Raw genomic sequence first — 13429 nt, 5'->3', positions numbered from 1 at the left:
TTTTCAAAGTACCATTTCATACAGCTATTTTTCTTATTTTATACACTTAAACTTTGATCACAATTTTACCAGTTATCAGAATAGAATTGTTTTATGATGTATGAAATCCTCAAGGTTATACTGATTATATCTTTCAACCAAGAAATTATTTCTAATTCTTTCTGAAAATGTCTGCTTATATCTATATCAATTAATCTATCAAATAAATCACATGGGTCAATAATGATATTTTGGATTAAAATGACTAGTACATTAATGTTGATATTATATTAAAAAAAACAAAGATTTTTATTTATTGTATACATGAGCACACTTTCATCATCTTCAGACACACCAGAACTCAGAACCTCTGGAAGAGCAGTCATGCTCTTAACCACTGAACCATAGCATATTTTAAAATTACAGGCAATACATACACATGGAAAAAAAAAAACCCTGAGGCCTTTAATCCCACGGCTCCAGAGGCACACAGGAGGATCTCTGATCTAGAGACCACACTGGTCTCTACATAATGAGCTTTAGGATAGCCAGGGCTACATAGACCCTGTCTCAAAATAAATAGGCATATCGAAGAATAGATGAATAACGTAAGTGAAAATTTAATTTTAAAACTTTTAACTTTTATTATATATGTTCTAACCCTATCTCAAATAAATGAAAACCCACAGGTCATAGTCAAACAGACCACCAATGAACACTCTATACAATGACCATGAAGGGACGAGACCTCATGGAATAGGGGCATGCCAACCTCCATTTCTCTGGGAAAAGACTTCAAATCAGCCTTTCTGGGGGGGCGCGGGGGTGACTGAATCCAGAATCACGCAGATACATTTCTCTTTCTCAAGTGGGTTTTCATGTATTGCTTCCAAGTCCCCTGCTGTCAGAAAGACAAGTTACACTTCTTAGAGATGTAGGGTCTCAAGTCACAATGGATGCAGAAATGGACAGTGAGGTTGCCCTTGTAGCAGAAGTGTCGCCCACAATCCTTGCACACATATGGCTTCTCCTTCTTGTGGACCCGACTGTGGCCCTGCAGGGTGGACCTGTGGGTAAACTCCATTCCGCAGACTGCACACGTGTAAGGCTTCTCCCCGGTGTGGACACTGGTGGATTCTCAGGTCAGAGAGAAAGGCCTTGTTGTACAAGTTGCACTTGAAGGATCTCTCTCCTGTGTGTGACCTCTGGTGGAGGTCAAAGTGAGACCGATAAAGAAACCTCTTCTTGCATTTAGTACACTGAAACGAAGCCTGGCCAGCAAGAATGTTAACTTGTTTACAAGCTGTGGATTAGCAGGCTCTGGATTAGGAGAACCTCAAACCCATCTTCTATATTGTCCATGTAGGTTCCTTGGGAACCACGAAGACTCTGAAGATCCCTATTCAAGGCTAAATCGCTTTCCAGAATATGGGTGAAGGATGGTAGAGCATCCACAACAGTGTCTTCTTAGGGCAGCACGGCACCTTTTACTCTGAGAGAACCAGCTTGCACCTCACCAGGACCCAGTGTCAGATGAGGGTCCTGAGCAACAAACACAGATGCCTCTGCCTCTTCCTAGTCAGAAACTGAGTCATTCCCCAGGCTCTGCTCAGGTCTCAGGTAGTCTGTCTGTCTCCTCTCAGGAATTACTCCCAGCAAAATGTCTTCTTCCTGATAGTGGATGGCTCTTCAGTTTCTGTGAGGTTCTGCAGCTCCCAGCTGACCTGGCCTCTGTTAAGAGACTCCTCATTTCCTTTTGATAGATGATCTTGGGATAAATCCATAAGAGCCCATTTATCCTCTGCGGCTTCAGCCTTCTCAACACTGGGATCCGGATGGAGGTATGCCTGTCCTTGGGAGTAGATTATGGACCAATTGTGGCCTTTCCAATCCCTCAGCATCTTTTCCAGGTCTTTGTAGCTGTTCACTCTGCTCTCCTTCACTAAGGCCTGCAGCTTTAGCTGCATGCAGATTAGGAACTACTCCAACACCAGCTGATCCAGGATCTCCTCCTTGGTCTTCAGGTCTGGCCTCAGTCATTGATAGCATTGATAGAATATATATATATATGTACCTCAGAGATTCTCTTCAGATACTGGATCCAGTGGTCGGACCCTTCAAAAGGACTGAAACCTTGGAACTTCATGTGCCAAAAATTGGGATTGTAGTTTTGCTTTTCTCCATGTTTTACCTGGGATATTAGTGATAGTGGCTGCCAGGATCTGACAAGGTTATCTGATGGCACATTCTTTGTGGAAATCCATTACCATATAACCTAGGATTCTGGGAATTCAAAAAATGTCATAGTATTGACTTGAAAATAGGAGCTGGCATTTAGTGCTACCCAAGTGGATGGAATGTAGACAAAAACAAAAGATGAAACACCAGGAAGGATGTCTATCAAATATCTATGTGTAAATTCCATCTGAGCTTGCCTGACTTCAACTGTTCTACATCACTGGTTCTTATCTCAATCTGTTGGTTACAACACCTTTGAGGGATTTCAAGTATTCTCTCACAGGTGTTACATATCACATATTTACATTATGATTCATAATAGTAGCAACATTACAGTTATTAAATAGCAACAAGAATAATTTTATGGTAGGTGGTTACCACAACATGAGAAACTGTATTACCGGTTCACAACATTAGGGAAAATCCGAACCCCCTTTCTCTATGGATATTTACATCTTTGACCTATGGTTTATGTTAACTAATTATTGGTAGAAAGCATCAGTTTTATATGAGACTAGTTTATATGAGGCTAGTGTTGTTTCAGTGCATCTATTGATAAAAATTAGTACACTTTAGTAGAAAAATACAACTTATAGATGATACTATTCATACCTCCCATAAAATATTATATAATTAAGATGATTGATTATGAAAAAAGCCAAATTTATAGTGATAAAATTTGTTGTTGATGGAGACAAATTAGGGCCATTATTGACTTTGATCAGAAGTCATGAACATGACATCAGCTAAAAAGATAGTTAGACCTGACAAACTCAATTAATAGAATTATTTCAGTAGATTTCCATGTAATATGCTATGTGAAAATTTGTGACTCATGCTTTCTAGCTCCCTATAATGCTACAATAACCTATGCATACACCTCACAATACTTCCAATCACCTACATTCTCACCAATACTTACCATCATCTCACTCACAAATAAGTAGCTATGCAATGGACATGGAAATGGACAGTGAGGTTCAATTGCTATTGAAAATTCATTGTCACAATGAAGTCAAACATCCTATTATGTGCCTGTTAACCCTTACAATTTTACTTGTCTCAAAATTAAATATTCATTGATTTTTCTAATATTTGATTTTTTAATATTTGACTTGTAGTAAACATGAAGTGACAGGTTTAGACAGTGACAATATAATTATGTGATGAATATTTGCCCAATGACAGTGTCCATATTATGATATACAAAATCTTAACTGCTGAACCTAAGTGATATTTGTGATATCGAATGCTGTATTTGTGCAGCTTTCACCTATTTAGCTGTTCTCTGCTATAAGACACAAACAAACTCTCCTACATTTTTCTCTTTGCTAATGTTTTAATTTTACTTTTAGGTTTTACATCAGAAGTCCATTTTTTGCCCAGTTTTCTTTTAAAACAACCTAAGAAATATTAAAGACATTCCAAGTTGAATAACTCACTCATGTTTGCAGTCAGGAGGATACAGTATATTCTCCAAAATGTGCACCAGGTATCTTTTTACCTGCAGTTTTGGTGTGGTTCTTGATGTAAAATATATATCCTGTATACTATTTGATAAATAAAATTGATGAAAAAATTCTCTATAATTTTAATACAAATATGGTGCCTTTTGATAAATAGTTCACAAGAAGGTAGAGCAATGCCAAAATTGAAACAACAGCAACAAAAAGAATGAAACAATAATGAGACAAGCAGGTTTGCAACCATTATCTAGTGTTAGGAATAATATTGATTGACAGTTCTTTTCCTGGGTTTCAGATTCTATCACCCTATATTATAACTTATTATTACATGAGTGCATAATGACTAAGGGTACAGAATTATATGGAGACCTCTTAGAAGTGGATCCAATTTTAAAAGCTGTCAGTAGAGCCTGAACATCATTTCTATACTGCCTTTCAATTGTTTATGTCTCTTTTGGTAGTAGTAGCAGCTTGCAGTTTTATTTTTAATCTGAAATACATCCTCCAATTGTTCTCATTTTAGAAACATTACTATAAAATTTTGAATGGTATTCTGAAGTCATATATCTAAGGCTAGACTATAATTATAGTACTGTCTACAGTTTAGGTGTATCTTCCATAAATTCTTATTGCTACACTTAACACCCAATATCTGACTTATACAGTATATTGGCAGCAGAGTTATTTCATCACAGCTTCTTATATTGGTTAACCTAAATCATAATTAGCCATTTCATTATTATGAATGGTTTAAGAAGACATTGGATATTTCAAATAGCTGTATTTTTACATAAATAAGAGCCACCGAAATTCAATAATGACATTGAAAGAGTATTAATATTCATTAAGAAATACCATATTATTATGTTTATATACTTTAAATTATTTTGAAAAAATGTTTGCTATTCATTCTCTCTCTCTCTCTGAGTGTCTGTTTGTGTGCATGTGTGTATGTATGCGTATGTGTGTGTGGGGGGGTCTTTATATGTGCTACATACAAATATATTTTATATTTTCAAGTGTGCCTATTTGAGAATTAATTATGTACAGTTTCAGAACAGTTTAGTTTTTTTAATCCATGTACGGTTGTTCAACACAGAGTTTAGAAACAGTGATAAATACTGTCATTATTAAATGATATGGTATTTCAAATGGAATCTTTAGTTTTAGTGCTTTACCCAATGTGCTTTATATTATTCTGTAGCTTTATTTATAAGCAATAGTTTTTTTCTTTCATTTTAACTTCTACCTATAAATGATAAAACTATGTTAAAATATATCACAAATCATTTTTATGTTTTCCTACCATGAAAATTTCAACTACAAAATACATTTGGTATTTATTTCTAAACATTTTCTGAAAGATGGCTCAAAGAGCCATAATAATATTATGATCATCTATATTCCTAAACTGAAGGTAATATATTAAAAGTTTATGTTAAACTAAGTGGGTGTAAATATTGTGAGAACCAAAGGACAAATGGAAAATGCTTTATTCTATATAATAGAATATTTACAAAACTTACATTTTTAGAGAAAATTAAAATGCCATAAATTCTTAGAGGATGAACAGTTACATGTGCAGGCAATATGCATGCAAATATGCTCATGTTCCCTCTGTTTCTACAAATGCCTCAGGAAGGCTTGCATAAAATTTCAAAGCAAGTCTCTATGACATTCAGTTTTTTTTCTATGCTTTACATAATACCACATACTTAGGCTTTATATAAAAGAGAATTCTAAGGATAATATTCACCAAAGATTTTATGGTGCTGTCTCTTAAAGGAGAGCTTTTTGAGCATAAAAGAATGATAAATATATTTTAGATTAATTATAAAATTGGAAGCTAGTGCTCTACCCAAAGTGATATAGATTATAAACAATTAAAAGGTTATATAGAAATGAAATTCAGGGTCTGCTGAAGTCTTTTAAATTGGAACCAACTTTAAGGGTAATATATATATTACCCTTAAAGTTGGTTCCAATTTAAATGTATATATATATATATATATATATATATATATATATATATATATATGTGTGTGTGTGTATATATATGTATATCTGCTCTCTTAGTTATTAAGCACTCATATAATAAATTCTAGTGCAGAAAAAATAAATGAAATTAGAAACCCAGAAAAAAACACTGTCAATTAAGAAGCACTTGATATGAGAATACAATTTTCCAGTGGGCTTGTCTCAGTATTTTTTCAGTTTGTTTACATTTTGGCATTGGTCTACCTCATTAGGTTAGGATGCTATTTGCACTCATGATTATGGTCATAACACAAAGCAAAACCTCTTCTATACTTCCTCCCAAAATAAAATATTGTATCTTATAATTGTTGAAACTGTATTTAAATGGATATGTGTATGCTTACCTCACTGACACCAAGTACAAAATTCAGAATGATCAAACTTGCTTATTAATCTTTTTCATACTATATTTTTATAATAATAATGCATCTTACATTTTGTTAAAGAAATAGTAAGGAAATTCATGGTTTGTGTTTGTCACATGAGGTGATGGAGATTTTTTCCTTCCTTTTCACTCAGCTTGATTGAGGCTTTGAAATAATTTTTCATACATCAGTGCTGACCTGACATATATGAAGCCATAGGAAACATGTGAGATATTTCTTTGTCCATCACTTTGAATACTGCATGATAGAATTATTCTGAAGTCAAAAGCTTCCTAGTTTCACCAATACCTATAGCAGTTACACATTCTTCAGTATGAGAGCTGAGGCATCAAAGATGATAACCATTCTCTCCTATGTGGTAATTCAGAATGAGACATCATCATGCGGTAGATTCCAAATGGGGCAGGAAGCACTGATCATTGACTAAAGCCTAGAACATTCTCTGGCTTTGGCTTCTTGTTCATCATTTCCAAGTTTAGCAGTGTAAGATCTGAGTAAACATGGACACCTCAGAAAAACATTAGGAGGCCAGGAATTTCCTTAATAAGATAAGCTCAGGAAGTTTGGGAAGGTAGTAGAACTCTCCAGAAAGGAGAGGCTAATTAACATTCCTCAGATCACTGGGTAGACCTTTGCCCAACTTCAGTCAAGGGAAGTCCTTGCCACCTCATTCCCTGAAGACCAATCAGTTTAAAAAGTCATACTGTTTTACCAATCACATCATGTCTAATGGCTGCTGCCCTGAAAATTACATAAAAGTTCACTGAATGAGCTAGGTGGGGTCACCTCCTTTCCTTAGGGTCTGAGATGACCTCAGTGCACTGGAATAAAAATCTTCATGTTCTTTGCATTGAACAGGCTCCATGTGATTCACTCAGGGGGTCTCTGGTAAGCTAAGGCTCAACAAGGTCTTTCATTTGCTGCATTGGCTGAGAATCGACTCCTTGTGGGAACACACTGGAGCTGTGAATCAGAGGTCTCCAGTTTTTATCACTGTTTCTATTTGTCTTTCTGTTCATCTAGATCTGAGTCTGTAAGTCTGTTTGAACTTTTGCTTGCAAGTGTCTGGAGGCTTGGAGAGCCGACAGTGTCTGGTGCTGTAGATGTGCCTTCATGTGGGAGCCTGAAAGGTTCTGCAGCTCTGCTCCTTCTGGAAAGGGCAAGACAATATCTGTGGGAGGCTTGCTATAACCTGGTTTATCTGGTCCCTGTTGTATGTGCAGGAGCACCTAGTCTGTTTCGACGATGCTGGTGGGGCTGAGCAACTGTTATCTGGCTTTTTTATCTGTGTGTACAGGAGCACCTGGTGTCTGTAACTAGGCCCATGGAAGGGGCAAACTCTGTGTTTTCTTTCTTTGTGGTCATGGACCTGGATGCCCACCCATAGCAAGGTCGAGTTGTCTGTATGGTAATTCTTTTTCTTTGTCTTTTTTGGTATCTTCTTCTATGTTCTTGGACTTAGACTGATGACATTTTTTTGGACATTGGACAGACTGAAAGACAAGATATTTACTCTCTGTTTCTCTGAATAAACCACTTGTAGGGACGTTTGACTTGCAGGTGATCAAAAGCAATAGAGGAGAGAGTCTTTAGGCCAGGATCCTTAGGGCACCTGGACCAAAGGCCCTATGTAGTTAATTAGAAAAATCTAGTGGAGGACCCCCCTCCTTGGCCATAGATAAATGCCTTTCTTTCCCAAGACCTACCTCACAGTTTCTGGCTGTCAGGAGGAAAGAAGTGTGGGAGGAGCGATCCAGACCTGAGAAACTTCTGATCCTCCAAGACTCTTCAACAGCAGACCTGTTACTCCAAGACCCTCTTCCTCCAAATCTCCCTACCCAAGCCCCCATGGCCCTGCCAATGCCAGTACCAGTTCCTCAGTCCACAGGAGACTGAGGCCATTGCACCTTCTTCACCAGAGGGAGGAATGGGAGGAGACCTGAGAGCCAACCCCCCTGATACCACAGTAGCTCTCTCACTAAGGGCATATAGGCCTCTGGAAAGGGGCAATAAGGCTATACAATATTGGCCCTTCTCTTTGGCCGACTTGCAAACTGGAAGGCCCAACCCCCTTTTCTAAAGGGCTGATTAATCTCTTTGAGACTGTTTTATTTATAATGCAGGGATTCAGAGACATGGGGGCACCATCGATTGACCAGGCTGTCATCGACAGTGGGTTTACCCTGACTAGACCTGACTGGGACTTCAGAAGGTAAGGGGTACCACCTGAAGGGGCCAGGCTCCATTTGGCAGGTCTCATGACAATCTACAAATTTGGTGAAGGTATGTGAGGTTAGACAGGGATCAGATGAGGCAATCCATCAGTATATGTCCTATGACTCCCAGCAGTAAGGAGCACAAATATGGTTTTTATAGATCAGGTTAGTAGAAATATCAAGAAAAAGCTTCTGAGGCTAGAGGAACTACAAGATAAGTTATTGAGGGATTTAGTGCAGGTTGCTGAGAAAGTCCTACCATAACAGGGAGACAGAGGAGGAGAAGGAGCAGAGAAAAAGAAAGAAAGCGACAGGGAAGAAATCTACAGAGAGTCCTGACTCTCAAGCTAGAGGATGAAGACAAGTTGTTTGAGACCTTGGACAGGGCATCCCAGTACCTAGACTGGTGGTTTGAGGCCTTTCCCCAGGCCTGGACTGGGATGGCAGAGATGGGGAGGGCCAACAACAAGCAACCCCATCCATGTGGAGCTTAGAGCCCAAGCCTCCCTGGTGTCTGTGAACCAATATCTGATGTCCAGGGAGATTCAGGACTGAATCATGTCCTACATTACCAGGATCCTAGAACAAGGGATCCTGTGGAAGTGCCATTCAACTTGGAATACTCCCCTTCTGCCTGTGAAGAAACCTGGGGTCCAAGACTAAGGAGGACTGTCTACAGGAAACTAAATATCTTTTGGAGGAGGAGGAGGAGGATGGAGATACAGAGCTTCAGCCAAGAAGGCCCAAATCTGCCAGAGAAAAGTAAGTTATCTTAGCTACCTGCTGAAAGACAGCCAGCACTGGCTCTCCAGCACTCCAAGGGAGATCATCCTGCACATCCCTCCTCCACAGAGCCCCAAACAGGTACAGGAATTCCTGGGCTTGCCCAGGTCCTGCTTGCTATGTATGGATTCCAGGGTTTGCTGAATTGACTGCCTCCTTCTATCCTCTGACTAAAAACGGACAGCCCTTCAGTTGGGGTGAAGAAGAGCAACAGGCTTTTGATGTGATTAAGCAGGCTTTTCTCAGCAGTCCAGCAGGTGGTGGCTCCTAGTAGAAACTTCAGAAGCAGCAGAGAACCAGCAGGACAATAGAGTTCTCTTTATCTCAGAAAACTCCACTCTAGAGTCAGCTCTGTCAGCAGAGCAGGAACTGAGGGGGAAGGGTACAAACAAAGTTCAACAATCTTATTTCCTAGGTTACTTTGATTTCTTCTCAATGTAGTTATCACAAATTGCATCTCTGTTATACCCGTTTAATAGCGGTTCTCTTGCCTTATAAATCATTTGTGAAATGAAAATAATGGCTAGCGATATTCAGAAACATTCACTGTTATATTTTCCCATGGATGTTCTCATGTATTTCAATTATTTTCTGTTTCATCCAGCTATCTTTAAATATCCTTTACAAAATTTATTTTACTTCTGGAAGTCTCACCAACACTTTGTTCATTCTGAGATTGTTCATGTATGCCTATTATCCCAGAACATTGGTGGCAGAGACAAGAGGATCATTATAAGTTTGACAACTTACTCTCTGTAGTAAGTTCCAGGCAATCAGCTCCCTGAAAGGGAAAACATATACATGATGCTTCTGATAATAGTTTCCCATAGATCACTTTAACTGTATTAAATGTTGTCATGTGTATGCATTTGACATGGATATTTTGATTGTTGTAATCATGTCTTAATAATTAAAATCTGTTTACATTTAAAAACATTGAATGTAATTTAGTTTACAGAAATTATATATAATATAATATATTTATTTTTATTGGATATTTTCTTTATTTACATTTCAAACCCTTTCCCTGTTTCCCTCCATCCTGGAAACACCCTATCACATCCTCCCTCCTCCTGCTTCTATGAAAGTGTTCCTCCACACACCCACCCACCCCCACCTCCCTGCCCTCAATTTCCCTACACTGGGGCATCTACTGAGTCTTCATAGGACCAAGAACCACTCCTCCCATTGATGCATGACAAGACCATCCTCTGCTAAGTATGCAGCTGGAGCCAGGTGTACTCCTTTGTTGATAGCTTAGTCCCTGGGAGTTCTGGGGGGGTGTGATTGGATGATATTAGTGTTCTTCCTATGGGGTTGCAAACCCCTTCAACTCCTTCAGTCCTTTCTCTAACTCCTCCATCGGGGACCCCGTACTCAGTGCAATCTTGGCTGCAAACATCCACCTCTGTATTCGTAAGGCTCTAGCAGGGCCTCTCAGGAGACAGCTATATCAGGCTCCTGTCAGCGTGCACTTCTTGGCATCCACGATAGTGTCTGGGTTTGTTAACTGTATACAGGATGAATTCCCAGGTGGGACAGTCTCTGAGTGGCCTTTCCTTGAGTCTCTGCTCTACACTTTATCTCCATATTTGCTCCTGTGAGTATTTTGTTTTCTAAGAAGGACCACAGCACCCACACTTTGGTCTTCTTATTGAGCTTAATGTGGTCTGTGAATTGTATCCTGGTTATTTGGAGCTTTTGGGCTAATACACACTTATCACTGAGTGCATACCATGTTTTTCTGTTGCAAAAATTGGGTTGCCTCACCCAGGATGATATTTCTAGTTCAATCCATTTGCCTAAGTATTTTATGAATTCATCATTTTTAATAGCTGAGTAGTATTCCGTTGTGTAAATATACTACATTTTCTGTATCCATTCCTCTGTTGAAGGACATCTGGGTTCTTTCCAGCTCCTGGCTATGATAAATAAGGCTGCTATGAACATAGTGGAACATGTGTCCTTATAACATGTTAAGCATCTTCTGGGTATATGCCCAGGAGTGGTATAGCCCAGGTGTGTCCTCAGGGCTGGAGAGATGGCTCAACCATTAAAGCCTAGGCTCACGACCAAGAATATAATATATTTAAATGTAGGGATTGAAGACAAAGACTAGAGAGTACAAGACATACACTTCATAGAATTTATATGTATATTGAACACATAGCCCACCCATACCTCACTGACTATCCTCTTACTCCTGTTCCTTCTTTTTGTTTCTATTTAGTATACTTTCATATATAATATGATAATATGTACTCATTATTTTCTGTCTATGTGATATTTTTGGAATCATAAATGAGAGAAAGCCTGAACATTTTATTTAAGCCATAAATAATAAGGATATAACTTTTGTGAGAAAAATGATGGGACAGTAAATAATTGTATTAAAGGGTTAAGGATCTTGACTTCTTCCATCATATTGTTTTCTTATTTGAATTACATCACTCTCTTCTTAATATCTTTCTCTGCTGTAACAGTAGCCTGAGAAAGTTGTGGCCTTTCATTACTGCTACAAGTCTTACATTTATTGTTAACTGAAGATAAATGTGGAGTGAGAAACGTCACTTTGATATTGAGATAGTAATAAATATATAAGGAGGATTTTAAGAATCTGTCATGATACTAAACAACATCATGAAATATGCCATTAACCAAATAGCATTGCCAAATTTCCCTGACCTAATAATTTTGGAGTATGACTCAGAAGAACAGCTGAGCCGCGCATGGCTTCTGTATGTTCTTACAGGACACTTGCAGTTCATCTTTGCTGCTGTGCTTGAGATTTCTGTCTTCACTGAGGTGAAAGTTCACTGAGGTAAAAGGTGAAAGAAGACAGAGAGGCCTGATACTTGTGGTATGAAGGAACTGTTTACAAAATGGAATGATTGTCTTGTCCTTACCTTCAACCTCATCACTGACTTGGCCTCTTTAAGAATGAAAACATTTTAAGGCAGCAGTTTCTAGAAGAGAGAAGATTCTCCTGTATTGTGGATTTATTTTTGAAAGTGATTTTATTCCTCAAATAGGCCGACTGGAGTTTCTTCAACTCATGTCACATCAGGACTTCAAACTTGCAGAACTTTCACATTGTATAATGGCTAAGTTCTTCCATGATTTAATTTCATACAGAAGGAAGAAGAAAGTCAGAAATGTGTAAGCATCTGCTTAAGATATAGGAGTCACAGTACTAAGAGACACATTTTTATTATAAAACCAAACATTGGAGCCTTTATCATATATGAAATAAGTTCTACCAGTAGTTCTGTTTGCCTCCCTGTTTTCATTGATTATGATCCTTTACTCATATTTCTCACAACTCTAGCTCCCAGGATGGTATGTATGTGTATGTGTGTGCATTTCCATTATAGTTTTCAATTTTATTACTGTATAAAGTGAGTTCTTTTCACAAATATTAGAAAAATAAAAAAAGATTATACATGTAGTACAGGAATGGAAATAAAATATTTAGAAAATACTATTCCACTAATTTTGCTTTATTCAATGATCTCTGAAAATAAAAATGTACATAAACATTTAAGGAAAATACACTTGCAAAATAATTTCATTTTTTAAACTCAGATCTAGATTATGTATCTAGTTACACAAATAGATTTTCAATATATCTTTTCAGATATTATTCTGTATTATAAAATAAAGCAAGGCTGTTCTTTGTGTTTGATTCAAAATCATTTTGAGCTTTCTAAGCATTGTGTCAAAAAGATATTGAATAAAACATACCACATAAATGTAATATATTCTGAATTAATGTTCCGTAGACCTTACCACTACACATACAAAATGACTAGAAACCAAACAGAAGCAAACTGATCTGGAACTGGACAAAATACATTTGTCAGGAACATAGACATAGTAAAAAAATAAAATAAAATAAAAATAAAAATAAGGAGGTAAAACCAATATGTCCTCTCAATGCTCAGAGGGAAGGGACATATAGAGTGATTTAGACAAAAATAATCTATACTCCATCTTATCTGGTCTGTATCAGCCCATTGTCAAAATTTCATACATGGTTCTGGTGTTGACAGTATTTGACTGTGGTCATGAAGTCCCATGCACCACTGTAGTTCTCATAATTTTAGCAAGGAAAATGTGTGAGAAAATAGACTGTGGTGACTCCAGAATGATTATGGTTGTTATGTATCACAATGTTGAAGTCATGCCAAATCCATCTCAGTGTGTGAATATTAAGACACAAGAAGGTACAGCAGGGCCCTTAAAAGCAGTAATGGTATGTGGAGAGCTGCGAAGCACCGCACCTCAAAGATGGCGCTGGCCGCCGCCCCCCGCCAGTCTGATG

The 13429-nt window shown here is 37.8% G+C and overlaps 1 pseudogene; it reads right to left on the bottom strand.

The window, feature by feature from the left end:
* Positions 1–820: 820 nt before the first annotated feature.
* Positions 821–13429, bottom strand: part of LOC116099862 — a 42143-nt pseudogene continuing 29534 nt past the window's right edge.

This window comes from Mastomys coucha, unplaced genomic scaffold, assembly GCF_008632895.1.
Source record: "Mastomys coucha isolate ucsf_1 unplaced genomic scaffold, UCSF_Mcou_1 pScaffold20, whole genome shotgun sequence".
In the NCBI taxonomy this organism is placed as follows: Eukaryota; Metazoa; Chordata; class Mammalia; order Rodentia; family Muridae; genus Mastomys; species Mastomys coucha.
The sequence above is the reverse complement of the archived record's forward strand: the minus strand, read 5'-3'. Positions and strand labels throughout refer to the sequence as shown.